The sequence below is a fragment of the Monomorium pharaonis genome, chromosome 5 (genome assembly GCF_013373865.1).
Source record: "Monomorium pharaonis isolate MP-MQ-018 chromosome 5, ASM1337386v2, whole genome shotgun sequence".
Taxonomy (NCBI): domain Eukaryota; kingdom Metazoa; phylum Arthropoda; class Insecta; order Hymenoptera; family Formicidae; genus Monomorium; species Monomorium pharaonis.
Genome location: NC_050471.1, coordinates 625,550 through 651,996, shown reverse-complemented (window position 1 = coordinate 651,996; position 26,447 = coordinate 625,550). Strand labels below are relative to the sequence as shown.

At 31.2% G+C, this 26,447-nt stretch overlaps 1 protein-coding gene and 1 long non-coding RNA gene across 5 annotated transcripts in view; one reads left to right on the top strand and one right to left on the bottom strand.

The window, feature by feature from the left end:
- LOC114254820 (UDP-glycosyltransferase UGT5) overlaps window positions 1-26,447 on the bottom strand; it is a 66,002-nt gene that overhangs the window by 4,057 nt on the left and 35,498 nt on the right. The window lies entirely within an intron of this gene.
- LOC105839541 overlaps window positions 17,655-26,447 on the top strand; it is a 58,054-nt gene continuing 49,261 nt past the window's right edge. For both annotated transcript variants that reach the window (XR_004963191.1, XR_004963190.1), the window contains exons 1-2: window positions 17,655-22,180; window positions 23,088-23,136. This is a non-coding gene — a long non-coding RNA (uncharacterized LOC105839541). The remainder of the gene's footprint in view (window positions 22,181-23,087; window positions 23,137-26,447) is intronic.

Below are 26,447 nucleotides of genomic sequence, written 5' to 3'. Positions count from 1 at the left end.
TCTCGAAGTTCAAAAATTCTTTATAACATTTACTATTTACTTGCTTTACTCAAGTACTGCTAGCCACGTTATTTATAGATACAATCTAAAGAATTGGATAACAATGTGATGTTTGACGAAAAAAAACATTCTTTATAATAAAATAATATATAATAAAATGTAATGATAATAATAAGCAAAATCGGCTTTCAAAATAATAATTTTAAATAGGAACCTAAACTTTTAGAACGTTTTGAACACAATTGTAAAAATCTTTCTTTAATTGTGACTAATGTGATTAAAATACGTTCCGTGCCGGATTAATTTTACGCAATTTGATCTATTACTCTGCGTGGGTTCACCGATAATCCACACAATGGTTATTATGTTTGGCTAATAAAATATATTGCATAATGAATAAAAAATTATATAAATTATATTATTATAATAAAAGAGGTTTAATGTAGAATAAAGTAAAAATAGTTTTATTATTTAAATATTTAGTTAATAAAAAACTAACACTTAACAAAATTATTTTATAAATTTAAAATATGTGTAAAGATTATACAGACACCCTTTAATAATAATTTCATTAATAAACGTTTACATTAAAGTGAGATATAACAATATATGTGATAAAATAAAGTTTAATTTCTATAAAATAGAAAGAGAAGAATTATATTTTGACGTACTTGTGTTTTTAAAAATAATTCTTTTGAAGTAAATATACACTTGTGAAAACAATCAATTTTAATCAATAATTAATTTTTATATAAATAAGAAATTCAAAATTGTGGCATTAAATACCTTAAATTGAAAAATAAATTGCAATGCAGCCTAAATTATTGATGTTAATACTGTGCGGATTGCACAATACATCGCAATTATATATTTACGTACAATATCAAAGTATTTCATACTTCCCCTTTTTATAGCCAAAACGTGCGTCTTCTGGCCTAAACAAAAAATCCAGTCTAATTTACGCAGCACGGAATATTATTAATCTTAAAACGATTTTTTTAACTGATTTTTTTAACTTCAAACAGTTATAAATGTATTCCACTCTCTCGGAAGCGTTCTGAACAGACGTTTCATTGACACAAATAGACTGAAATTAATATTGTACTATATAATATACTCTTCGTTTTTTTATGACAAGGACAATAATATTAATTAACATTAAATACGTTAAAAATTAATTAAAACAAAATAAAGTTTGAAGAAATTGCAAAAATAAGTTTTTTTTAATCTATCATATTTTTGTCAATTTTTAACGAATTAAGAAAAGTTTTGGAAAAGTAAAAGATAGATAGAAAGGAATAAAATAGATTTTGGCCATTATTTAAAAAGTATAATTATTTTAACAAATAAAAGTTGAAAAAAACGATAGTTTAAAAAATAGAAAAAATAAATAGACACAATCAATTTTTTTATTTTGCTACAAAATAGTAACAAAATGTTTATTTTTAATTTTTAAGCACAGAAGAAATACGTTATTAAAGTAAAAAAATTATTTAAATAACACCATTTAAGCGATTTTTGATGCAAAAAATGTCACTACAAAGTCCATATATGTAAACACATTTACCACTTTAAGATGCAGACAAACAGTGTCGGAAGTCGCCTTTATACGAAAACACACAATGTTTCGTATGGCAATATAATTTGAGCGAAATGTAAATACGAACAGCAGACTGGGTCATAAACGTACCCCACTTCCATTTTACGACTGTACTACTCAGAGGCTAATGGTGCTCTGACTAGCTAGTATCCTCCATTCCTAGGATCTTACATTAAATTACAAGTTCGATGTTCCAAGTCGATCCCTTCGTCTGCTAACTTAGGCGGTACATCCAAATTTGCGCTGGTATACAAAATCATCCCAGTGTACAGTTCTAACATTAAGAATATTTCTTTGTTTTCTTTGTTGGTTTAAAAAAAAGATTTATTTTTTAAAACTTACATAAAAGCTTATAAAAAATTTTTTTAAGCAATTAAGATGTAACTTTTGCAGAAATATTCATTAATTTTTGTAGATTATTTATTGATATTTTTATTATAGTAGATCAAAGGTTAAATCATAAGATTAAATAAGGTTAAAATAATCTTTGAGAAACCGCCATTTTGTTAATGTTTTGTATTTTATATTGTTACTAGTTATTCAACCCGTGTATGAACTCATATAAATTAAGAAATTTTTTGGGGCTTTTACGTTTTACGTCGATTAGTAATCAATTGTAAAGAAGATGCTTATAGTCCTTAATTTGACGCTATCAGTATGTACATGATCCTGAATAATTTGTGATAATAAAAAATATTATAATCTACTAAAATCAATAAATATTTCGAAAGCTGCAGCTTAACTTCTTTAAAATATTTCTAAAAATAGGCCTTTCTCGGATCCAACAAAATAATATACTCCCTTAAAGCCTTTGTCAATTACGCACGATCAATTTGGTAATTGGATAGAAAAATGTGAATGTAAAAAATAGATTACACAAAAGTATTAATTACAAAAAATATTAATTCTATTTCTGAAAACCAATTACAATTAAGAAAAATAATTAATTAATTTACTTTTAGTAATTTAAGCGATAAACTTTAACAAAGAATATTTTTTTAATAACATCTTTTAAAATATGTATATGTATACTTACCACATGTTAGAAAAACTTGTTATCATGTACTCAAAGAAAGAATTTACTCTTTTAAAGATATTACAAAATTTTATCGAAAAAACGTTAAAATAAAATAATTAAACTTTTGTTTCAATTTAATGTTCTTGATTAAAATATTAAGTTACGAAGATTTTAAACATATTTTGAATAAAATTGATGCTTATAAAGTTAGATTTGAAATATATACTCTTATGAAATGTTTGAAAGTAATATTTACTTTGTGTACTTGAAAGTAATATTCAATTAATTTGCAAAATATATATATTTTCTATAGTTCTTAAGAACGCGCATATTCTTTATCTAACAACATGGTCTAATGAAAAATTAAATTCCTTCATACCACTAACTTCAGTCAATTGTTTCTCTATTTAAAAAAACAATAATCCTAGCTATATAGGTAAAAAAACCTAGTTAAGTATAATTATCACAGAATGACATTATGCGAGTGATTAGGATGTTAATAGCGTCGGTAATGCGGTTGAATAAAGTTGTACTACTACACTCCTATTCAACCACGTGCTTACAACGAAAGTATTCGCGCGCGGAAGATGGGACGACGGCGTACGCCGTCGCGCAGTTAATACACTTCTTATCTTAAAACAAAGATCAAATTACAACGATCTGAGTATTCCAAGGAGCCATTACAATCGGGACACCGTAATGGACGGAAAACGGCGGTGTTATCTTCGGCCGGATTAGAAGGAAAGAGAGATATGATTCACACAGAAGGACCGTATACATGGTGTCCAAGTATCGCGTATCTTCTCATAATTGCATAAATTGATTGTGTAAAAAATATTATTTTGTTATGGTTTAAAATACGAATAATTTCTAATCTGCTAAGTCAATTAAAAATTAAAAGACTGAAAATAGTAAACTTTTACATTTTCTAACACACTCCAAGTATATATGATTTATTAAGCAAGAATGTATGTATAACTGAACGATATAACTAAAATATCTTTAATTATTTTTAATTGATTTTTTTAAATAAGAAGTTTTTATTTTAACATGCAGATTTCAATTTGCAGCTTTCTTTTTGCAGATGCGAGTAAGTTGTAACGTTTGAGTCGCGCAAACATCGCCATCAGAGAATTTACTACTCTGATCAAAAAATAAGGTGAATTTTTCATTTAAACTTTGATACTATAAAATCATGAAATTGTTTTTTTTGTGGATTGGTAGTGTACTGTGACATCTATGCAGAGTTTCATGTCAATATATTCAATTGCTGCAGAGCTACAAAGACTTGAAAGAAGGCCGAGAACGAGTTCAAGACGAATAGCGCTCCGGATGAAATTGAGTGTTTTTGGAACCAATCGAGATTTGACGCGTTTAAGGCACAAAACATCTTTTAAAATGGTTTGGGTTGATTCAAATGAAATGCCCGCAGCATCAGCAAGATATCTAATTGTCAATCTTTGATTTCCTTGACGTGGCTTTCATCGTAGATGTTGATGGTCGTCCGGGGCGCTGTTCGTCTTGAACTCGTTCTCGGCCTTCTTTCAAGTCTTTGTACTACTTGTAAACATTTTTTTGCAACATAGCCTTATCACCAAAGGCCTTCTGCAACATCCTCAACGTTTCCGCGGCAGAATATTTATTTTGCAAACAAAATTTAATGCAAATTCTTTGCTCAACAAAATCAGACATAGTAAAAATCGAAAAACTCACTTTTGTATGTTTACAAAAACACGTGTAGCTCTGCAGCAATTGAATATATTGACATGAAACTCTGCATAGATGTCAAAGACAGTACTACCAACCCCCCAAAAAATAATTTCATGATTTTATAGTACCCGCGAAGTTTAAATGAAAAATTTACCTTATTTTTTGATCACAGTATATAATCGAGTGAAAATTCACCATGGGAAAGACCCCGTGTATCTCGTTAAGATATAATTCAGAGAATAGGGATGTGCAAGAGTTGGCGGCCGATATATGCCACTCGTAATTGCCGGGGAGCAGTTTTTCAAGACAGATATATGCCGCGGTCTGTCCCCGGGCCCCGTTATCGGAAGCGGAGCGAATTATTTAGTCAGGAAAGTACTGAAGCCCCCCGATGTCGCGAAGTTACACCATCTCCCGCCGTCATTTCCGTTTCTGGAGAGGCCGACTCGTATCTCCGGAGAATCATAATTTCAACGATATCTTCTCTCAGATCGTGGTCGTCCGCCGCGACGCGCGGCGCGAACTTACTTTTCCGACTTGTAATGCTATCACAGAGAAGCCCTTATTCCGCCACCCTCTTATACGCCACTTTTGATCGTGATTCACACTCACGTGCAATTTGGAATATATGCACCTCGCACTTCGCCAGAAAACTATTATCCAAAATCGCCTGAAACCTTTTTCAAGATTGAGCTTTGTTCGAAAACTTAAAGATCACGAAACCAATCCCAAACTTTTGTCTCGTTTAGAACGGGCCGACAAATAAATTTTAAAGCGAATAGGATAAAAACAGATAAAATGCAATAGGTATATTATTTGCTAAATCTCGGAGCTTATTAAAAAAAAAAAATATTGCTTTCAGATGATAATCGCTGAAAATTGTGCAATTATTGCAAAACATTCTATAATGAAATAGAAGGCTCTAGATCTTGATGCTAATTATAATTTTTTTATAATATATTAATTTAATATATATAATATAATTTAATTTATATGGACTAAGATTATTAAATCAATATATTATAAAAAAATTATAATTAGCTCCAAGATCTAGCTGTAGACCGAATAGGGCCTTCTATTTCATTGATATCCTGTAATAAGTTTGGCGAACTTTATGAAACAACAGCTTTCTTTGATATAAGTATTTTTTTGACTGCTCCTAAAAATACCACGCAGCACTGTTTAATCATTATTTAATATGTTCCCATAAAATTAAAATAAATTCTTTAAAGTGTATAATTCCATATACGCTTGCATGAATAACATTATGCTGTTTAATGGTTCTTAATTTTTTTATTAATGTACAGATTTTGTTTGCTATAATGTCAAGACATGCAAGTAATATAAAATAGTTCTAAAATAAAAAAAACAAAATATATTACGATGTAACAGTTATATATTACAACGTTTTTATTTTTTGTAAAAGATAATTATGTCTTATAAGTTTTCTATATTTTAAACTTATTTTTTATATATAATGGTCTTTATTTTATGTAAACTTTTAGATTACTTAAAAGTATTAATGTTTTTGTTTCTTATCGGAAATAATATTTATTTTAGATAATAATGTTTACGTTACTCAATAATTTTATGTTTTCTATTGCTATGTGCACGTTATTTTATTATTATGTATTATTGATGTGCATTATAGATGTGTAAAATTATGTCTAATTATATTTTGTTTACATAAATAAATAAATTTTTACTGCGTTATTTAATATTATTTACAGCACTAATTTTATTTTAAAAATTATTTTTTGTGAAACTGTATACATTTGAATTTGAAACTTGTGTTTTATCTGAAAATATTCTTTTTTTTTTGTTACAACTTAAAAAAAAATTTTTTTAAGTGTAATTTAAGCATCAAGTCAGCTATTTCCTGCGAGTGCGTTTACCCGCATGAATGAAAATAGTCAACCTGTACATGTTACGCAATATATTTTTTGTTGCTTGTATCAAAGTGTAGTCCTTGAGTGCTCTTAGGTCTTACGAATTGACACGTGCTAAGATTAGATTCGTGAAAGCAACGAAACGTCAGTAATTCTACTAGAGTTATTATGCGTGTCATAAAATGGCATATGCGTTATATATTTTTTCCTGTGTACCAAAAGTCCTTTTCTCACCTGTCAATTCACATTCAAACATCAACATTTCAATGCACAGGCAATAAAAAGTATTGTGTGCGACACATTCAGATCAGCTGTCATCCACACTTGCGGACGAACTCACCTTCGGTTTATGCGTTTATTTTTCGTACTTACGGGCAATTAACCAACTCACTGCACTTGTTGCACAAATAACTGATTTCTTTAAATAGAAGTTTTATAACGTGAAAGAATAACATTTTTCAATTCGCTAAGATTTTCAATTCTCTATAATTTTTCTTTTTAAAAGTTTTGCATAATTTTAATATACATTTATACTGCAGTATATTGATGTTTAATGGACATTCCATATCGTTTGTTTTTATCTTAAATATACTCAACTTTAATTTTAACAATAATTTATTTTTTATTTGATTGCAGGCTCTCTGCACATTTTTACGCTTTTAAATCACATGTTTAACAATAAATATGAATATCACACTTTATGCAAAAGTGTCAATTTTTATCGGTACGTTAGGTGCTGTACACCGCGTGACAAATTCGTTCCTTACGCATCGAACGCGTGACTGTTATATGGCAGACGAGAGAAAAACGACGAAGTTTCCTGCACCCGCCGGTGGACGAAGTTTAGAAAATGGGTTTTCCTGTGCAACTCTGAAATTGACGTAATAGAAAACTTCGGAACACTGTGCGAAGTCTCATAAGTCTCACGTATATTTTCATACTTCGCGCGCTAGCGGACCGACCGCCAGCGCGCTACAACTTATTTTTCTATCTGGCAATGCGTTATGTTTACTAGTACGACCGATCCCATCGGTATCGCGAAAATTTGTCTTTCAATGAATAATAAACATAAACTATGAGCCGAAAGGGAAAATGACTTTGGACTGACGGGTAAAGAAACACTGTGCACAAAACGTAAAAACAATTTTGAAATAATTCCTTCTATACTCGTGAATATTGCAAAATTCTTCGAGTTTTTAATATTTAAATTAAAATTCCCTTAAATAAAGTTTTGCCATTTGTTTAGACAACTTTATAAGAATTCTCAGATTTCTTATTACTTTTACCATAGTCTAACAAGAGATGGTCCTCAAAAATTTCTCGGAAATTTAAAAAATTATAAAACGTGAGCAATAGATATCCTATATAATAAATTTTTTTGCTGCCTAAATTTATCCTAAAGGGATAAAATTAATCTTTGAAAATTGTAGCCGATTTTAGTGTTTGTTTTACTGTTCACCAAAAGAAGATAAAACAAAATTTTAATAGAGAAAATTTATTCCCTTTAATAAGATTGATTGATTAGAAATCTTTTTTGTAAAAATAATTGTAATTGTTTAATAATAAAACAAAAACGCAAAATGAGTTAATTTTCAAGAGTTTATTTAACCCTTTCAGAGTGAATTGAGGCAGCGAAAAGATGCAGTTTACTATATATCAGAATATTTTTTATGTACCGCCAAAGTTTCAGAACTTTTTAAATTATCGAGTTGTGGATCTTTTCCTGTAAGAAGCATCAATGCGAAGTAAATTTGAATCGAATTCTTTTCGATTCAATCCCAGCATTGTCCGCGGATCCCGCGGCGCTTTCGCGATCCCGTGTATCATAGGGTTAACGACCCTGAGCACGGAGAATTATAATTGTAACGCGGCGCGTTCTCGCATGGCGGTTATACGAGTGAGCCTGCCGAATACGTGCGTTAATTATATTTATCATTCGCAGACCGCGCGCGCAGTTGACGCAGAATTCCGTGCCGCGCATTAAATAATAGTCGTAACGGTGCCAAATGTCAGATGTACTTCCGGCCGATAACAATTTCATCCCGCGTATACCCGTTGAATCGCCGGGCGGCCTCTGTCCGGTTACCCCGCCCGACGGATCGTATTACGAAATTACTTTTTGGCGTGTACATGACATTATTACAATGCCACCGTGCCGCGCACCGTGGCCGTGGAATGACATCGTTCATTCTCGCAATCAGCACGCGCGAACTGTAAACAGCTACCGACGAAAACGACGAAAAACTAGCCGAATGATCGATCTCCGATTTCCGTCGGAAATACGTTCCGAGCGATCCGAGAGCGAGCTTGATTCAGGGAGCGGTATCAGCTCTCCGGTTTCCGGAAGGAAATCAACCGCACTGCATCTCTCGTATATCTATAATTTTTTTCTAATCTTTCTTTTTAACGCTCGAAGTTTTGTTGATCGTAACAACCATTCAAATTTTTTATTTGAAAAATTGGCAAATGATTTCGAAGCGATTTGTGCGATTTTCCGAATTCAATCTATCTGCAGTTAAACTAACATGGAGAAGCAAATATATATTCGGTCTAACAATTCTAATTTTCTGCTATCCTAAATACCAGTGCGATCTGCAAAATCTAGACATCAAAATGAAAATAAGAATTATTTAATATAAAAAAAATGGAATATAAATTTGAAACAATTTTTATGTGATACAGAGTTTTTGTTCTACACTTGAAATTAATGGATTGTTAAAGTTAGTGAGCAAAAATGTTACCATGCATAAAGAATATTACGTTCCCTTCCGTCGCAAGTAATATCACAAAGTTTTAAAGTATTTAATTTTAATTTTTTAATTAAATTAATAAATATAATTTTTGTTTAATTAATTAAAGTTTTAAACTGTTTTTCGAGCTGCAACATTTCAAAAATAGGGTACTTTTTGTTTTGCAAATTAAGTTTTTAGAATGCAGTTAAATATAAAAATCCGTACGGAGATTGGAATGTAAAAATTATTATAATTTTCTTCCACAAAATGAAAAATAAGTTTTTCTGCGTGTACTCAGATTTCTTTTCTTCTCGTGTAAAAATAACTCAAATCGTATTTTGCTGGGGCCAACCCTATAAATCGAGAGGTAAACTGAGTGGGTAAACCAACTGTGTTTTCGTCTCGATGTATCTTTGCGCATTGATATTATCCGCGAATCGCTGTAACCGTGCGCCCAGCTTTCGCGAAACGCTTGCGGAAATCCGTGCGCACATGACCGGCGGCGGTGCACCAAACTAATTGGTAGACCAAAAATAGAAAAGACTGATGCACGTTATGCTTGCAGCTGACGCAAACAACGTTCAAATCCGCGATTACAATATGGCGCTAACGGCACAACCCCCAGTTGACGTGTGCTAGTTGCCATAATGCACGCAGGTACTGCATGCGTTTATATGTTTGACAAGCATCGTCTTCCATTCACAAGTTGTGAAGCGAAAACATGAGCTCTGGAATTATATATCTTGTACGTGCAAAACAGTACTTAATTATCTCTTTACATATAGTTCTTATTAACGTAAATATGTACGTAAATGTATACATAATTACACGTAAATTAATCTTTAGAGATAGAAAAAAATTACCAATATTGATGTAGGTTTCTTGGAAATTAAACGTTGCACTTTATTAATATCTATTAATAAAAGTATATATCTGCTTAAAAAACTAAAGAAGTAAAAATCTTTAGTTCGTACATTCATGGCGGTTTTTAATATAAGATCTGTTCTTTACTAGCAAAAATAAAATTGACATCACTTTGTTTTTTAAAGTGTATAGTTTCAAGCGTTTAAACAATAATGAGTATTTACTGATAATACATGAGTTAGTAAGTTTGGAAAATTCTTATGAAATGACGTTACTATTCCTTTATTGATATAATTAGTTTAGAAAGTTTTACTCTTCAAATCCCTCTCCGCAAAACCAAATTTCAACCAAAAATGAAGTGTTGCTTAAATTCGGTAATCATTTGAAGTGGTTTATTAGTTTATTAAGACTATAAATTATAAGATAATAAAAACTATAGAATACAATATAGGATACATCATATTGGATACAATAAAAAATGTTACATTAAAAATCAATTTATTAAGCTAATAACTTAATCTTTTCATATAGTTTTGCGTTAGATTATGTCTTTTGCGAAATAATATAATATATTTGTATAAATTAAAAAAGTTTTTAAGATTTTTATGTACATCTTTATACATATACATTAATTTGTAAATATTTTGTACAGATGATTGAATAAGGAAAATATGTTAAAAGAAAAGTATTATTGCTTACGTCGGTTAGGAGGATTATTTCATTAGACATTTATTTTTATTTATTTTACTTAATTATTCATTATATAATTTTCATTAGACATTTATTTTTATTTATTTTACTTAATTATTGCAAAATTAGAAACAATATCATAAAAACTACCATAGCAATTACAAAACTTTCTAGTTTTTATTTCTGAGTAGTAACTAGTTAAAAGTAAATAAGTAATAATTATTGTTGAGAAGAATGCAAATAATAAATATTAAATTTTTCACATAAAACTCGGATGAGAAAGAAAAAATGTAGCTTTGTATCATAATCATTGCGAGCTAATACTACAAATGACTCAAAAAAAGAGAATTGTTTAATACATTGCATTTTAAATATTTAGCAATTGATATTTACTTATTTTGTTCCAAGCACACTTAATTCGCATTTACTACTTTATTCTTTGTAAATTCAAAACATTTTTGAAATTTATGGATAAAAATCAGTTGGACATTAAATATTTGTGATTGTATTATAAGAGTTAATTTTCTTTTTATTTTTGTATACTATATACCTCTACACTAAATTCTATATCAACACTTACATTGACTTTTACAGATTATAATTATAATTATTATTTTAGGAAATAACAAGAACGGGTAATAAACAGCGATTTATCTATCTATTTTCTATTTTTAAATCTTTATTTATATAATTAAAATATCAATTCCAAAATTTAAATAAAATTTACATTTTATATCACCAATTTTAGTATTTATCATTAATCTGTCTTTGATGATTGAAAGTCTATTTGGGTTTAACGAACATTTCATTAAAACAAATATATTACATATTTTTGTTTAAAATGTAAATTTTAATGTATCGCAGCATTATAATTAAACATTGGACTTAAATAAGCCATTTTTTGAAACAGAAAATATACGCGAGATTAACCAATCGTTTAACGTATTGAAGAAGGAAAAAACGTTTCCAACAATATTGGATTGCCCTTTCGTTAGTCTCGTGCTGCGAAACAATTAAAAACGGATGTTGCATCGTTGGCTATGTTGTTAACGACAAATATTTACGATATTTACTCGCGTTTGTTTTACGCCAATTTACGTGAATTTTGCGCGACAGTTACCTGCCAATTTATATCGATTGAATCATGTTATGCTACATTTCCAACGAACTGACGAAACGTCATGTAATACCTAAGAAAAATATTCAATAAACGAACGAGTTTGTTTACAAAATTTGACGGTGTTATAATTTATAATAATTTTACAATAATATAAAATAAGCATTATGACTCATAGAATTCAAAATCTAAAACTTTGTTATTTGTTCGTACTGATTCCGTCTCGTTTTATTAGAATAGCGGAAATAAATTTTGTCATTTTCTATAAAGGTCAATTTACATGACACTTTTTTATCAGCAACTAGTGTGTTAGTAACAAGCTAAAAAATTAGCAGAACTAAAAAAATATATTTACTCTTCATATGACATAAATTAAAAATAATTTATTTCTATATACTATAGAATATATAATATATAGAATATACTACAGAATATATATTATAGAATTATTTTTAACTGCTCATTCTTTTAGTCCGTTAGAAGACATAGTGGTTAGTAAAAAAACATCGTGTAAATTAATATTTAAGAAGGAAAAGTGAAGATGAACAAAATTTATTGACGAACAATTTTACACAGTGTTTTAAAAAATGAATTGATCAAGAAAGTAGTATAAAATGTGTACGTGTGTTGTTGGACTTGCACGTGAATTTTAATCTCGTCAAGACGCATTGCGGACGAGTCGAGCTTCCCGTGGCTCTGTTGAAGAACGGAGATCGTGCTCGAGATTAATGAGATGCGACAGTGAGGATAAACGGGAGTAGGGCCGCCGCCAAAAAGTGTCAGAAGCCGGCCGACAGGGTTAAGAAGCCGCGACGGATTTACGGACGCTATCCTCCTCAGATCCCCTACGAAGAGGACACATAGATTTTTCCCGACGTTTTCGGGGTGAGTACCTGCGGGATCCCAGATTCTTCACGAATGAGGTGAAGATCGTTTTCTTTGTGAGAGAAAGTTTTTCTTGCGTTGTGAAACAATTTATGTTCACGAGAGAGTAAAATAATAATGGACAAAATGAGCAAGGGAGAGAGAGCAAGAGAGAGAGAAAGAGAGAATATCGTTAAATTTTCTTCAAATATTTATATATTTATCAATTTGTGTGTGCTTATTTGAAAAGTTATCCTTGCTTACTCAAGATTTATCTGTATCTTATTAATTTATTATCAAACGCAAGATTTATGTTTATATTCTCCCTTTCTCAGATTAAAAAAAAATAAATAAAAATATTAATTGCAGAAAGAGGATAAAAAGCGTTGTTTTCATTATCATAATATTTATTATCTACTTCTTTAAATTTATCTACAATTTATATCGCTTATACAATATAATTTACTTTCACTTCTTGAAATTCTCATTATACATATATCAGGACTTTTAGATACCATTTTCATAAAAATCTAATTGTATTTTTTTAGATTAGTTCATATAGCATAACCAACCGAATGGCATGACACCACGCGCGCGCACCCACACACATATTTTTCTTCTTTACACATACTACGACAGGACGGAGTGGTGGCCCTCGGGTCCGAGTTCCGATCCAATTAGATTTTTAATAAAAGTTTACTCGTCCCGTCGCGAGTCACGTACTGGCGCCCGTCCCTACGGGCTGAGAAAAAGATTAACTGGTTCCCAGAGTAACCAACCTTTTGACACCGACGATCGACCGAATGTCTTTCCCATCGGATTAGCCGGGTTAAAAGGCACTTCTCGCGGTTACCGACTGCATTGATGCAACACGAAGCCGTCCTACAGTACTATATTATCGTACAATAATTTGGTTGCAGACAATATTCTGCTGATACGTCTGTCTGACATACGGACGGTCTCAACGGAGGGGAACGTGCCACCTTAACTTTAGAGTCTGTTTCGCGTCGACGTCGAAGCGATTTTTCCTCGAGAGAGATTCAGTGACTTCGCCAAGTCACTGATAAATGTCGAGTAATCTCTCCGGGGATCAAAATAATCGCGTAATTCTCTTGGCGAGTGTACCGAACCAATGAAAATTATTGTAACTCGATCCATTTAATTTCATAATTATGCGCTCTGATAGTATCTCGATTAATTAGCGTTCAATCATAATTAACGGCGGCTGCACGGCGAGTCGCCAACGAACCGGCAACGATACGATTTCGTTCGGTCGCCGATGATCGCGTATTGTTATACTATTTATCAAAATCGCGATAACGCCGGACTGGATCAGATCCGGTCAAATAATTGTGCAATTATCACCGGGCTACCATTAATCGGGGAGCTTTTACTCGGCATAATAATTCAATCGCGAATGCATCTCAATTGCTCGGAGAAGTTAAATAAAGGGCGAGGTATCCACAGATTTGTTGGCAAGAGAAGTGCATGTACTAAGACATAAATTTTTCTAATTCATTCTCTACTCGTTGTTTAACTAACCGCGATCTCGGCTACTCTTCCGGCGACGATAAACGCGCCATTGCACTACATTTTCTATTTCTTCTTCTTTGCCTCTTGACCACCCGCGGCTTGGCGGTCGCCGTGGTCGCATAGGCGCTGCCAATGATGCGGCAATCTTTATCGGCGATTCGTTCGCCGGAGACAGCCGGTGTGTAATGCGCGCGCGGTGCTGTCCTCCAAATAAATATTTTCAATTGGAAGATTGGGTGGGACCTTTGGCAACCGTTGCTGATGCATAAAGATCGAGCCGCGCCGCCGATTCTACCCTAAATTATCCAAGACAAGATCTACGTGTTCGAAAACCGGATGCACACTGGGTGTCTCTCGGAGCTCGTTCGTATGTTTCTAAGGATCTTTAAATTTATATATTTTAAAGCCTTTGTACGAATATACATATAATATAAAAGCGGCTAAAAAATAAAATTAAAATTACAATACTAAAAGAAGCAGCTTAAAAAAAAAGGGGGGGAAGCTATTTTTAATAATTAATACATAGAATTTTTTCTTAAAATCACAGTAATTGTAATTGTAGAATTTTTGATATAATTTTAGTAAAACTCTTCAAAATCCTTATTTTCTCACTCTGCACATAATTTTGTAAGAGTAAATTTTAAAATAAAATTCTGTCCGTGTAGAAGTTAATACTATTAAATTATAAAATAGTAATATGAAGAGATATCTTCTCAAATTAAAAGCACAAAATTAACACAGAGACTGTTTTCTACAAATATAAAATTTAAAATATGTTTTTTTCTGAATACAAAATATATTTGTATTATTTGTAATATTTGACTAGCGTTTGTCCTTATTTCAATTGATGTCAAACACCCGATACACATTTGCGCACGCATATACGTACATATATATACATATATATATATGTATATAAAACCGATCTCGTTCCCAAGAGCCTTCTTTAGGTGCTAGACCGTCTAGCCTAGACGGCGGTCGGGAAAATCCAATCGCTTCCCAGCCATATACGTCTCTGTAACTCGATAAGTCGCCCGAGTAATGTGACGAAGAGAGCGAGCCGGGAAAAATTTCGTCACGAGAAGGGGAAGAAGGAGAAAGGGTTGCGGTGTTATGTGGGACGAGATCAAAATCCGAAAATATATATCTTATAACGTCGCAGAGATGTTCCATCCACATCTTCGCCCGTTTAAACGACCGGCGTCATCTTGAGAAAGTCGCGCGGATTTCGCTTCCAAAGAGAGAATGCATCAAACTTTATCGATCCAATACCCGACGAGCATCATATCAACAATTCTTGAAGAAATTTGTGTCGACGCATTAATATATCATAAGAAAAAAGTTAGTGCTGCCTATAATGTCTCTATAATATATTACTAATATGTTTGAGAGACATCATAAAATAAGTCCGATAATTTTTTTTAATGTAACTTCTTACAATATATAATTTGTTATCTTGTTTTTATTTCTTTTTGTATAATTACGTACGTTTATAACCTTGAAATACCAGACAATACATAAAAAACTTTTAAAAATTTGATTGAAATTGATAATGTAGAGTCATTTGTGAACATTATTAACAAAATTGTATGTGTTGTTTTATAGATTTGGAAATTCTTTTCCAGAATTAAAGTATCCGCGTATTAATACCAATTTGTGAATTGGATTTTATATCGAGAACGAAAAAATTTATTTCAAATTGCTTTACTTATCGACTCTTTACCCGTATGTAAATAAATTTTTATAGTGCAATTTCATCTTAATTAGACATCCAAATCTAATATTTAAAACTCGATATTGTTTGTTCCTGTCGTCTACCAGTCTATGAATTCGAATTTCGCAAATACAAACTATAGATCTTTTATATTAAGCAAATATAATAAAAGAAAAAAAACAATCTTTTTATTCTATTAAAATTGACATTCTACGTCTATGTATGATAGTAGCCGTGGACTACAAGAAGAAATTTTACAGCTTATGCCATAAGTAGTGTAAATGTTATGGTAATTTGATGAAAAACGTAATAAAAATTTTCATAATTTCTTTATTGGTCCACGCTCATTTATTTACCATAATAATTTTTACTATAAAATTTCCTCTGTGTACTATAATTTCAATAGAATTTAAGAACTTGTGCCTGTACATTAATTTGAATATAAATTCGAATCAATTATCTATTTCTATGGCAGGTTAAAAGCTCTTGTGATACGAATTAATTCTCAAATACTCGCACAATTTGTGTAGCGCTAATACTCTGTAATCCGCTTGAAAATCGTGAAATTTGGTTTCCAACGTTTTTCTGTCCGTGTACAAGCTCTATCGTCGCATCTCCGTATTTCTCGTATTAATCTGCTCGTAGCGCGGTAATCACGCGAACGTACTCGCCATTTCGATGCCGAGCTAGATAGCATGGTTTCGCTCTCGCACGTAATCGAACGGATAAATCCACAAGTAAAACGAACCTAATCTCTCGCAGCTCGCGCAGTCCTCTTCGCGTGACGTGCATACGCTGCTATAATAATTTAGAGGCAAATCGGTATGGAAACTAACGAGACTTAAGCTTCAGTTCCACAAATTACTAAGAGAGTTAATCATTAAGAATGTAAAATAACTAATTGAAATTGATAAACACAATTAAACTTATTAAACAATATAGTAACAGTAAATCACATTAACAATTTAAAGAATTAGTTGAAAAAAATGAATATATGTACTTATTATATTTAGGGTTATACAAAAGTTAAAAATATTCTACATATATTTATTTTTAGACATTGCATAGAATAGAAAAAAATTTATTTTTTTAATCTATTGATTTCATATCCCAAAATGTTAATATCTACCTTCTCTTCCTACCCTCCCCCCCCCTCTCTCTCTCTCTCGTTTCGCTAGTGATTCGTGGATAAAACCAGTGTAATCTTTTATCAAAAACGCAGCGAGAAATGAAAGACGAAGAGCGCGAGTCCCGATACAGAACGGAAATGAATATGCCTTTGAAGGATGAAATCCGCGCAATCTTTTGGCAGTAAACTTCTTCGGAGAAAAAAAATGAGAAAAAAAGAAATAAAAGATGAATATCGTAAAACCCGCATGAAATTTTTTCGCCAAAATAAAGGAAGAAAGTAAGCTTTTGCACAAAAAAATGAATGCCCTTAAAGTCGTGTAAATACAACATATTGCATTGCATTATATTAATCATACTCAATATGATCATCCGGTGATCTTATTGTTCAAATTTAAAAAATTGCGTACAGAACCCTAAATTGACTAAAAGAATTTCGTTAAGGATGTGTGTCATATTTCAAAACATTACCAAAAATAATAAAAATAAATATATATATATATATATGTATATATATAATACAATATTCTTGCAAGCTTAAAGGTTATTTAATTTTTGTTACTCTTATTTCTTATGTAGAACCGCATTATACTTTTGTAATTTTGATAAGGAATTATGAATACACATAATAACATTACGAATTGAATCAAATATTTTATATAATAATTAATAATTAATAAAAATTATTAATATGTGTGTAAATATTAATAATAATTTATACTTGTGTTAAATAAAAATTTATTTAAATCTGCTTATTCATTTAAAAGTTATTTGTCTAAAACTTCAGCAAATTATCTTTATTTTGAAAATGAAGTAAACCTTAAATGGATTACACAAGAACGTAAAATTTACATAACTTACTTAAGATGTAAACTATTACGCCATGTCGTGTTATGGCTTTTACGCTGTAAAGGCAATTACAAATCAAATTATTCATTGTTTCGTTCTTTACTGATTTTAGCAATGCTAAAATTCAGATATTTACGATATTAAAAAATAATTTGTCATTAATTAGGAAAGAACATAATAATTTTAAAAACTAATAATAATTTAAAATGGAATTGCTTAAATGTAGATAATCAACTAATACAAATAAGCTAATATAAATAAGCGCCAACTATTGAATCTAAATCTTGATGCTTAATATTATTTAATATGTAATATCTTAAATTCAGTTTTCAGTTTTTTTAATTTTTAATTAAACTTAATCAAGTGTACGCCGAACATAATCGATCTTGAAACAAAATTATAAATTGAATCTAGAAATAATATCACAAATTAAATCATTAATTTAAATAATTATGCTATTAAGCATTTTAAAAAAATTGTTTAAAAACTTAACGCAAAAAATATTATCTCTTTTAGAATTTGAATCTGGAACTGTAAAATTCCGTCATGAGTGTCAAGTTAATTTGGCTACCAAGGTATAATAATATTTATCGTAAAAAATAACCTGCAGTATATATATTATGAGAAAAACATATCAAACACAGTTATGAGATAGATATACATATTGTTACGCGCGCTGCCCGGTATACTCTCCGTCCGCGAGTCAGCTGTCGAATCGGCGATGTCGATCGGCGGCGGCGGTCAGCTGTCTGGAGCCGGGCAATGGGAATTGACAGGAATAAACAAAACATTCGTTAAGAGGCTTCGAGCTAGATTGGTCGTTAATTGTAAACGCTAAGAATAAAGCTGTTCGTTAAGAGTACGGAAGAGTGTCTTTTTATTTCCGTGAGCGCGCGCGTAACAATATTATATAAATAATATTAAGTATTAAGATTCAGATTTAACGGTTGGTAATGTTTTACTTATTTGTATGTGATTAGCTCTAAGAAGCTTTTTAGTTTTTAAATATCGATAACTTTAGCAAATACTGTACAACTAAAAAAACATCCTTAATTTTTTTTTGAAAGCTTAGCTAAATATATGTATGTTTGTATGATTATTTTATACTTCTTTATATTACTTATTTATTTTGATATAAATGTGTATTTATACTGAAAAAAATATTTCTTAATTTTAGGAAATATATTTATTAAAATAAAATTTGTATACTTAACTCTCTCGTGCATAGTGGGACATAAATTTCTTCAAAAATTCTTTAAAACATCTACAAAAATAAAGAGAGCGACTTTCTTTTAAGCTAAATTTAAAGATAAATAATAGGACTCCTTACAAAAAAATCAAAATCTGCGTAAATTTCACTTTTTAATATACGTATTTCAAATAGTCTTAAAGTGAAATAAAAGTGAAAAATATTAATATTATTCACAAAAATTAAGATGTCCTTTCGAAACACGGATTAGCTTGTTAAGGTGTCAGATTTGAAAGTAATTCAAGCGAGAGAAAAAAAATTACAAACAAGATTACAAAAAAAGAAACGGGGGCAGACACGGACAATTCACCTGGATCTGCGATGTTAGAAAATATGTATATACGAAATACTTTGAATACCTAGTATTCGGTTATGCAGACCATGTAAGTTTCAGGTAGAACGATGCGCGGCGCCAGCAATCAGGACCAGATCGGTGACCACGTGGTCGTTCCATACAATGTGTCGCATGGACCGGAATTCAACATTAGTTCCTAGCACAAAAAGCGGAGCAATCCTAGCTCGCCCAAAAGGTGTTTTTTGACTAGTTAGACAGTCGTATTACGCGGGGCGAATTAAAAGATTAGATCATCTTGATACTTTTAAAAAATCGGAAAAATTTTTTGCTTAATTAATATTGCAAAATCGTAAGAATAGTTTCCTTTTGGCGCAGATAAAAAAACCACTCATTAAAGAATTATAACTGATATATCGCCTAAGCGCGCCAAAACGCGGTCGAGCTTCTCTGATACTCCAAACGATGGAGCGCGTCAAACGGAGGGCTAGCTATATCCTTTGTATTTCCCAGTCTCCAACAGACAGAACACAGAAACCTAAAAGCCCGTCGAAATGTTTTCGTCCACCAGCGCCTCAACGTACATAAAACATGCACTTAATTCGAACTACGTAAGCAATGTCTACGAAGATCCGTAGATAACGTGTACAATTGTCTATAGCTATAGGTCTTTTCCGTGCTATGTTTATGATTATTTGGTTTTGTTCCATGCTATATCCATAAAATGTAAATACTTGTAAAGCCTGTTCTACATTAATTGCAAGTCGCTGGTTACAATTTGCGACAATGACTGTCGAGATTTAACTAGAAGCTAGGCGCTTATTGGGTGTCGCAAGTCGCAACTCTTTGCGATTAATGTAGAATGGGCTAATATGCAAGGTCGAAGCTAAACTGCTGTATAAAACGATTGAAACCAAACTATTCTTGCAAAAGTATTTTGCAAAATTATAATAAGAATTAATAGTATATATACTATATATATTATGTGCGCGCGAATGCTTTGGAGAATACAAAGATCGTCCGGGCCTCAATTATAAATAAATTAATATTTTTTATAAATTATTTGTCTTGACATTGTTCTTGCATTTGTACATTTTAGTGTACAAAATGCGAAAATATTCGTTAAAAATTTTTTATTTTACATAATTATGTGCACGCGATAACTTTGAGTTAAATGAATCACTCCTGGGCTTCGACATTATTAACAAATAATCTTTCTTCTAACATCATTGATCTTAAGGATTGTTTTCGCAGTAGCACATTTTGACAAACGCAGAATCAGTTAAAATATTTTCATCTTACATTTTCATATACGTGTGAATACATTGATCCGGGAAAGAATCTATATCAACGATCAAATTATAGATAAAAGTATATTAGAAGAAATCTAATTTTGTCAATTGGTATTTAAAATTAAAACTAACGTGATGGTTAAATTATATTTTCGTGTTATTTGAATAATTTGATTATACAAATACGTTGTGACCTCGTGTTGTATTATTATCTAGGATTTTAAACCGAAGAAAGGGATAGACTGCGAAACGCGAGACACAATGGGCAGAAGATCGCGAGCAGTAGCAGCGAAGAGACGCGTAGTCGAGCACTTACGAAAAGCGACAAAATTCTAATTTTCGCGATTTGTTCTATTTTATAATTAAATTATTAAAAACATCAGATTATTAGCTCTACCAGGTCTGGATTATCCTACATTTGATCTTTCTGATAAAATTTAATCTACTTTACCCGATAAAGATTTTTTCCCGATCAGAGATCGCTCTCGGGCTTCAATTATTAAGAAATAATTTTTTTTCTGACGTTAAATTCAAAGATTGTTCTTGCTTTTGTACATTTTGGCACAAAACGCAGAAGTTATCGTTAAAAGTTTTTGATTTTAATTCGATGGATTATGTTTAACGTGAATAAGTCTATAAAAAGCTGTATATAACCATATATAACCGTATATATTAATAATTTGAAATATAAGAAGAATATTTGGCGTTAAATCTAATAAGGTAAATTTAATTAAATAATTCGAAATTTAATACACTGAAGATTGAAGAACACTGAAAGATTGGCATCACGCGATACAACACCGCTCAATCTTTTATTTACTAATAAAATTTTGTTAATTTTTCACAAGTATCTGGAAATATCTGCTTTGATGATTGATCGCTGTTACAAATATTTAATTGTCTAAATTTATAATTGCTTACTGTGATAATTGAGATATCTAAAATATTAATAAATATTTGCAACGAGTCTTTATACAGAAAATACAAGAAATGATAAAATTTATTATTTGCTGTTTACTTATTTTTATACTTATCTGTGTCTATACCTGTACTTATACTTACAGTAATACTTGTGCATATTACACACTGAACAGTTTGCTTAAGTATTTATATCATGATATCTTTTGTCTCACAGTGACAGTTTGATATATGCTCGGTATTCATTTTTTTAATGAATTAAAATTTACATGGTCTTTCAGAAAAAATCTTCCCTCCCGTGGGTACGACCTTGACGTGGTGGGAGGGCTCAATACCCCTAGGGCTTGAAAGCCTGTGGGGGAAGCTAACTGTACCCATTGCACTTATTACGTCGTCAATCGTAAAATTGTGGTTCGTCGCGTCGCGTTTTCGGGAGTACCGACCGATTTAAATGAAAACGAACCGTAGCCGGTTCGTCGCGTTAATTGCGCGTTTGCTTCGGGAGTGCCGTTCAAGTAAATGGACTAAAAGGGCGTTTCTCATAACTCCCATGATACAATTCGATCGAGAATTAAAACTCGTATCATGGGTTTTATAGATTAGTCTAATTAGTTCTACGCGCGATTGTAGTATATGTTATTCGCGAGTGTCTTGTGCAACGAGAGGAGGAAGAGATGCAGGCCTGGAAAAGGCATCGAGCTTCGGCAAAGCAACCTTTGTGGTGAGTATAGTATGATTATTATTCCCTTAGAATTAAGGGTGTATCGGACATACAATCTTAGACAAAAGTGCATGAAATTTGAAATACTTAAATATCTATGTCTAACGCATAATAAATCTAGATGTAAGAAACTTGAACGATAATTGGAGTCTTATTTTTACTCTTACAAAGGTATTTTTCACGTATTTGCAATTTTTTTTACTTATGAATTTAAACTTTTGACAGTGAAAATGCACAATTATCTCAAGTTATATTTTATTTCTTTAAAACAATGTAGTGAAGACAATTGAAACTTGGCAGATATTTTTATCTATTCATATACTAGATGTACAAAAAAATTCAAAACACTGGTACTATTTCTTCTATATTTTTTTAGCTGTTTCATCCGTCAAGATCGTCTTTGTCCATAAGATAGAAAAGGATACCATGTAAAATCAGTGAAAATTAAAATAGGTATAACTCAGCAACCGTTTAGTGGATGCGTTTTCAATTTTTTGCAGTACATTAGGGAAACTAAAAGAACAATTTCACAAATTTTTAGCAACTTTGTACCATTTTAAACTTCAATCCGATACATCCTTAATAGTTTTTCTATTCGGTTTACTTTGATAAATTAAAAAGTTAGAGATAGAATCACGTAAAGTTTCATACAAATTGAATTTTACAAAGCTTTTCTTTCGGAAAATATTGATTACACGACGATTATATAAATAATTGAAAGAATAAAAAGTTTAATACGTAACAATAATCTCATCTAATATTATTAATCGTGAGCTCTGTTTTAATTTGAATTTGATTTGTATTTAATAAGCACAAGTACAGAGTTGCAAGCTATAAATTATTTCTTTAAATATTAATTGTTTTTTATGTCGTGCTTTAATTTGGACTTTGCATTTGTTTGTTACAGAATCATAGTAGGGACGTTGATTTGAATAACTGCCGCTGCGCATCGGTCGGTGAGTGAAACATTGATTAAATTCTTTTTCTTAATTATCTGTGTTTTAAACAAGTTTTAATTCCGAATACTTAAATAACACTTGAATAATAATCTTAATATTGAAGAAAATAATAATGCGTTTTTCTCTGAAGATGAACAAAACATTCATTCAAGCACTTGCGTTAATTAGCGCATGATGAAGATCCATAACATACAGCGTACTTTAATGACTGAGAGACCAGTAAATCAATTAAAACGCTGCTGGATGTAACTCGCGCGAACACGCTAGTCCGACATAAAATTACCGGTACAATTTTAGAGAGAGGGGAAAGAGAGAGGAGAGGTACTACCGGTGGTGTGCAGCTTGTTCGGAACCCGCGTTTGGCATGATAATAACGGAGTTACCGAATTACGGCCGTATAGCGGCTGTATGGAATTTCGTCAAGAGAGTCTGTGCGAAATCATTTCGATCAGGCAATTATGCTGTACAATGTCCGTTAAATAACCGCGAGTGCGCTATTATTTACGAGGGCGCGCGCGCTCTGTTCGTCGCACGCTGCAAACTCTGCAAAGCATTTCTGCAAACTCTGAAACGATTGCCATACAAACGCACAATCGCAATTATGTACCGGAAAGTTTGACAGACCGTCACTTCCAATTTTTTCCAATCTCATTCTTCAAGAATTTCTAATAATTTTGCATTTATATATATGTATATATATGTGTGTGTGTGTGTGTGTGTGTGTGTGTATGTAGATATATATATTTCTTGCATATAATTACAATTTGAAAATATAATATGAAAAATATACAAATATATTTTAACCATTATATAATAATTTTGGCAATTCTTTACGATTTCTTCTTCTGAGCCAATTTGTAAATGAATTTAGAATTATTCTTTTATTTTTATTTTTAATGGATCGCTTATTTATTGAGAAAACTCGGAATAATGAATAAAGGAAATTTAATTACGAAATTTGTTGTATATTTATCAGTCGTAATTAAATTTTACACGACCAGCCATCCCCTCTATCGCTTCCTTTATTAATCTATATTACGACGCGTGACGGCTCGAAAATAGAAGATTGATTGATAATTGATGAAACATAGGCATGCTCATCAGAATTTATCGGTAATGAGAGATATTGATAAAAGCGGCAGCGTTATATATGTGCCGTCGGATTTTTTTTGCAACATCGCGCAAACGTTCTATTGTTTAGATTAGAATGAAATAGTCAGGTTGTGCACGTATGAAAGGAGAAATTCGACGACACTCGACAGGAATTCGATGAAACGGCAAAATTTTCGATGCGTGTCATAAATTTATCGAGGTTACCCTAAACGCACATCCCGGTATTATTGCGCGCCCGATGGCTCCGACACTTTTATGAGACATTATATTCGTCGTGTGTACAATAAAATTTCTATGATATTCTAAAAATAAAAAACAGTAAAAAAATCGATTACGCGTGCGCTGTTGTAAGGGAGATCCTTGATGTTTCATGCATGATGCACGCTCTGGTTTTATTATACATATACGAAGCGGCATCGCCGTCACCGTCATTGCTCCTACCTTTCATATGAAGGAAAGAATTAATTATCGCGAGACTCGCGGATGCTCGCGAACGTGTATTCGCGCTGTATACGCGCAATTTGCAAACACGTTTCTGAAAGGACGATGGCGTGACTACGAATGCATGTCGACTATAAAGACTTTGTTGTAGTCTTTAGCATAACATAAAAGTAGCTAATGAATTCATTTGAATAAAAAATATAGAATTACATAGAACGTCTGAAAAAAGCCGGCTATAAAATTTTTTGAAAACTCTTGGTTAAATGACAGAAGAACTTTGTATAAATATGTGTTCGTAGTTTCGATAGAAAAATATCTTTATGCACATTCCTATTTACATCAACAGATTTTTTTCTCTCTTTTAAAATTTATTTCACGTGGTTTTAATCATCGGCTTGGTATTTTGTTTGTACATAAAAAAAGATTGTAGTATCAAATTAAAACTAATGTATTCTATTTAACAATTATTGTCCTAAATATAAGTAAAAAATTATACTAGTAGTCTTACTTTTATTCTTTTATATATTGTGTATAGAACAATGATAATCTTGCTTTGTATAATATAATTCAATCTTCTTTAAAGAATTTAGTAATCTTTATTTTTAACAAAATATTATATTTTTACTTCAATATTTATAATAAATTGTATAATATAATTTAATCTTCTTTAAAAAATTTAGTAATCTTCATTTTCAGCACAATATTATATTTTTACTTTAATATTTATAATATAGTTATTTTTTACGAATATAATATAATTGTTTTGGTAAATATTTGTAACAATATTACAAAATTTTAATTCTTAATTTAAAAATATTATTTTCTATCCAATACTTTTTTCTCCTATAAAAATTGTTATTAAATAATCAGAATAAGTCTTTCTTGCTAAAACTATAAACCAAATTTCTTCATGTAAGTAAATTATGTTTGTTAAACGTGCTATTCTATCATATTTTCAATGCGATATTTATATTTACCATATACAACGCGATCTATTTTCAATATTTAACATTTCAAAAATAAAGATATCCTCAAAACAAGAATGTCCTTTCTTCTATGTTCTCTTCTTTTTAATAATTTTAGCTTATATAAGCTTCGCCAAAATTAAGGACAATCGATTATACAATATTTAACTCGTAACGGTAATGTATTTAGTATTAAATGTATTTAGTATCAAATAATAAAATACATGAGACGCAAATGTCCATTGAACAGTAAATTCCACTTCGCTTTAAATCTACGTGTATGCGTGTGTCTATTGTTACACATTGGTGCATATAACGTGCACTTGTAATATAAAATTAAACAATGCAAGCGTCGTATCGTTAATGTTTCCTCTTCGCCACTACCAGACCCATAGCAGACCGATATAATTACGAATATGCGCACAATATATATGCGTTCGATATTCCAACAAAATCGCGAAACAAACTTGAATACAAATCGGCGGGAAACGGCAATCAGCAAAAACATATCGCATGAAATAATGGAAGACGTCGAGTACGATGTGGCACATTAGTAACGCGAGATTGTCAATGAACGTGTGATCATCGGTAAATCGGCCATATTCGAAACCACATTTATTCTTACGTGCACAATGTCCTGATCGGATTTTATTGTCAGACTTGAATGACGAACGTACGATAAAAGAGACGATCAATACGTTAAATATGGCACATTAAAAGAAATTTATAATTATCATAATTTAACTGTAATTATGTATAATTGTTTTAATTATACAAATTTAGTTATTA